At 48.0% G+C, this 4567-nt stretch overlaps 1 long non-coding RNA gene across 2 annotated transcripts; it reads left to right on the forward strand.

The window, feature by feature from the left end:
* The first annotated feature begins 832 nt into the window (after positions 1–832).
* Positions 833–4279, forward strand: LOC147912906 (uncharacterized). 2 transcript variants are annotated; one of them, XR_015549584.1, is made up of 3 exons: positions 833–907; positions 3746–3860; positions 4158–4279. It is a non-coding gene; the product is annotated as an uncharacterized LOC147912906 (long non-coding RNA). The 2 variants fall into 2 exon arrangements; XR_015549585.1 differs by lacking the exon at positions 833–907 and adding an exon at positions 3422–3476.
* The last annotated feature ends 288 nt before the right edge of the window (positions 4280–4567 follow it).

Below are 4567 nucleotides of genomic sequence, written 5' to 3' on the forward strand. Positions count from 1 at the left end.
CAGTTCTCAATGTTCCAGGGGTGACCCCTATGTGGGCTACGTGTGTCCTTCTGTTGTGGCCTGTTTGCTCTCCCTGTATGTGCCCAGGTAGGCCGAGTTATGCTCCTGGTCAGCTGTTGTAATGCTCAGCTGTTTGTAGTTGTTGTGGGCCCTTCAGTCTCTTTATCAGGTGTGGGGAGCCCCAGCTCAGTTGGCTGCAAGTTTTAATACCACATTTGTGTTGCAGTATTTCTTTTAAGTGAGTAGGCCCCCAGCTTGGCAAGTTGTTAGGCTCAGGGGCTTACACTTGCTATAGCCTCCAGCCTTTAGGTCTCTTGTCAGCTCTCTGAGGATTGCAGCTGGATGGGGCTGGCCTCAGGCATGGTAGCACACAATTGTTTCAGGCTGTGGAACGTGGGGCAAACCCCCTATGTGGGTCTTTGAGAAGCACAAGTCTTCTGCAGCTACAAGCCCTGCTGCCCACACACAGTCAACACAGTCCTGCCCCGTGTGCATGCCCTCACCTCCCGAAGTGGACCCAGTGTCTCCAAGGCGGGAGCCCCACACACTCCACCACCGCCCCACACTCTCCACCCGCTCCTTGTGCATGCCCTGCCCCACTGAAGTGGGCTCAGCTGCCAGGCTGCAGAGAATCCAGTCACCAATCTATACAGGCCCACAAGTTGCCTGAGGGCTTGTTGTTGGGTGGGGCCAGTGTCTAGGGTGGGCTGCCTGCCCTGGCTGAGCTGGATTAAATCGGTGCTCTAGCGGGTGGGGCAGACCCTGGGCTAGCATGCCTCAGGGAGAACTCCAATGGTGTCTGTGTCAGCAGCACACCACCTGGTGTGGCCACAACAATGGCCGCCGCCAATGTCCCAGTCCCTGGAGAGGTCTCACCTCTCACTGAGATGCACTCAGGGCCTATTAGGTGAGTCTCTTTTCACCAAAGCACTGTGCACCTTTGTTTCTGGTGATTTTAGGTTGCCTTCTGAAAGGGGTGAGTTTGTGCGTGGGCCCTTTAAGAGCCAGTTTTAATTTCTTTGTGAACCAGCTTTTCTGGGGGTACTCCCCAATGTTTTAGTAGCAGGCAAAGTCAGATATTATGCCACTTGTCTCAATTGTGCTGGGTCCACAAAATGCCCACAGCGGGGGCGCTCCCTGGCTCGGGGCCCCGCTCCTCCAGGGAGGGCTGCGTACCTGTGGGCTGCTCCTGGGTGGCCATGAGGGGCTGCAGCTTGTGAAGGCGGCATTTTTTTTGTCCAGAAGGGAGTTTCTGCCTCTTCCACCTAAATTAGGATTGTCCGTTGTTGCAGGAGTTCCTCTTATCCAGTTTTCAGTTCTGTCTCAGGGGTAATTTTTCCACGAGTAGTTGTAAATTGGCTGTGTCCGCGGGAGGAGGTGAGTTCAGAGTCTGTTTACACTGCCATCTTGACTTCTCTCCTTCTTTATTCTTAAAAGACCATTTTGCTGGGTAAAGTATTCATGGTTAGGAGTATTTCTCTTTCAGTAGTTTGAATATATCTTTCCACTCTCACAGTATGCAAGGTTTCTGCTGAGAAATCCAAGGATATTCCTATGAGAGATCCCTTATGTGTGACTAATTGCTTTTTTCTTGCTGCTTTCAAAAATTTCTCTTTGTCTTTGATTTTGACAGTTTGATTATAATATGTCTCGTTGAAGTCTTCTCTGGGTTGAAACTGATTGGGGAACTTTGAGCTTCATGTATCTGAATGTCCATATCTCTCCTAATATTTGGGATGTTTTCAGCCATTATTTCTTTAAATAAGCTTTCTGTTCCTTTCTCACTCTCTTCTCCTAGAAGGACTCATAATGCGTATATGGGTTCTCTAGATGGTATCCCATAAGTCCCATAGGCTTTTTCACTCTTTTTTTCTTTTTTTCTCCCTTAACTGGATAATTTCAAAGGATCTGTCTTTGAATTCACTGATTCTTCTGCCTGATCAAGTCTGATTTTAAAACTCTCTATTGAATTTTTCAGTGCAGTGATTGTATTCTCAGCTCCAGGATATATGTTTGCTTCTATTTTATGGTTTCTTTTTATTTATTTATTTATTTTTTTGTGAGGAAGATCAGCCCTGAGCTAACATCTATGCTAATCCTCCTCTTTTTGCTGAGGAAGACTGGCCCTGAGCTAACATCTATTGTCAATCCTCCTCCTTTTTTTTCTTTCCCCAAAGCCCCAGTAGATAGTTGTATGTCATAGTTGCACATTCTTCTAGTTGCTGTATGTGGGATGCGGCCTCAGTGTGGCCGGAGAAGCGGTGCATCGGTGCACGCCCGGGATCCGAACCCGGGCCGCCAGTAGCGGAGCGTGCGCACTTAACTGCTAAGCCACGGGGCCGGCCCTATTTTATGGTTTCTATCTCTTAATTTAACTTCTTATTTTGATCACGTATTGTTTTCCTGATTTTGTTGAGCTGTCTGTCTGCGTTCTTTTTTAGCTTCATTGAGCCTCTTTGAGATGATTATTTTTGAATTCTTTGTGAGTCAGTTAATAGATCTCCATTTCTTTATGGTTGGTTACTGGAAAATTATTGTGTTGCTTTGGTGGTATCCTGTTTCCTTGATTTTTTTTGTGTTCCTTGAAGTCTTGCATTGCTGTCTTCATTTGAAGAAGCAGTAATTTCCTCCTGTCTTTACTGATTTGCTTCAGGAGAGAAATACCTTTGCCATTCAGCCTGGCTAGGAATTCTGGTGGTATCTCAGACATTTTATACGTATGCATCTGCTCCTCTCCTCTTGTTTCCTCTTGGGAGGGAAGTCTTAGCACTGTATGCCTTCTCTCAAACCCACAAAGACAGGCTGAGTGCTGGAAGCCTCTTGTTTGTTTTCACTAGGGCTGTGCCCCAGAGTGTTCAAAATTATGTGCCTACTCAAAATACAGCAGAGTTGAGCCTGCTATCTGAGTGTGCCCCTGCTTGATCTGCAGAGGTTTGCACATGCATTCTGCAGGGGCATGCACAGAATGCCTGCCAGGAAAGGAGGGGCGTGTGGAGTGCTGGGGGTGCATGTGGCCTTGTTGAGAGGGTCTGCAGTTGATGTGCCCTATGATGTTTGTAGGTGGATCTCTTTGTGGAGTCCATGAAGCAGCAATAGATATCACAACTGTTTGTTGAGTTTCGCACCCAGTTGCTGTGAGCCCTTATGCCTTTCCCTGTTCCTAGCTTCCCCCAGAGACTTTGGCCATGCTAATTCTCTCAGTGTTCTGGGTGGAGTGGGAGAGAAGTGGGCCTTTTGATCAGCCTCCCACAGGACCTGGAAAGCCAGGAACTTACTATGCTCTCACTTTCCAGTGTGGGAAAAATTGCAGGTGGAGGTGGTCTCTCTTGACGTAGAGCTGTGCTGCCTTGGGGGAGGGGTGATGCAGGTATAAAGTGAAACTATTCTCTTACCCTCATCAGTGCATCTTTTCTCAGATTCTGTGCTCCAGCCTCTATGCTGCAACCTCTCTGCTAGACTCCCAGGCTCCCACAAAGGTAACTTCATCCATGGGTAGTTGTCAAAATTGGTGCTTTTCTGGGAGAGGAATGCTGGAAACTCCTACCATGTTGCTGACCTCATTCCCTTCTCATAACTTTTTATCCCTTATATCCTCCATCACTGCCTTTGTGTTCAGTTGATTTTTTGTAGTGACACAGGTTGATTTCCTTCTTATTTCCGTTTATGTAGATTCTATACATATTTTCTTTGCGGTTACCATGGGAATTACTTATAGCATCTTAAAGTACTCTCTGTACCATTGTAGGACCTGGGGGATGGTTTGAGTGAGCCCACAAAAGCTATCTCAGTTGCTGCCTCTCTTGACCACATTCTGCACATGGACTTCAATGATGGTGCTAGCTCTCATGGACGTAGCACAGGTGAGTGGAGGGTGCCCCAGATCCCTACCCACTCGGACCCCTACCTTCATTCTCTGGCACCCCAATGTGGGAGATGGTGTTATCTAGGGAGTCTTCACCTTCCCCTCACTGCCGTTGAGTCTGGGGGCCCTAGCTTAGGGTCACTTGGGGCCCATGGTGTGGAGTGCAGGCTGGGGTTTACATGGAGAGGTTCTCATTTCTGACAATTATTGGTTTATTGGTTTGCAGTGTGGAAGGAGGAAATGTAGTTTCTCAGAATCTCTCTGATACATGCAATTTGCATGGCCTATACTGCAGGGTGGAACGTGAGTTGCTGACTGCAGAGTCCTCAGTGTGGAATCTGGCCGTCACCCAACCCAGGGCCGTGACCTTGTATGAGCACCCTCGTTGTCCATGACCTCCATTTCCTCAGGTATAGAATGATAATGTTAACAGTTGTTCTCTCTTGGTTTAGGGAACTGCAGAGGGAACATGTGCTATGTTCTTCTGTTCCCCAGCACTGCCCAGGGAACATGATTCTGCGCTCTGTTGCCAAAGAGGTGCGTTCCTGGGTCCAGGATAATCTTAGGGGCTCACCCCAAGAAGAATCTGGCCCTTGGGCCTTCCTGGGCTCTGACCTCTACACAGCTGATGAGTCGAATGGGAAGGGGATAGCCTGGGGGAAACAGTGAGTGGGAATTACACATTTGGAATTGCTGCTCCTCTGC

This window comes from Ceratotherium simum, chromosome 33 (assembly GCF_057802395.1).
Source record: "Ceratotherium simum simum isolate JZ-2026a chromosome 33, ASM5780239v1, whole genome shotgun sequence".
Lineage (NCBI taxonomy): Eukaryota > Metazoa > Chordata > Mammalia > Perissodactyla > Rhinocerotidae > Ceratotherium > Ceratotherium simum.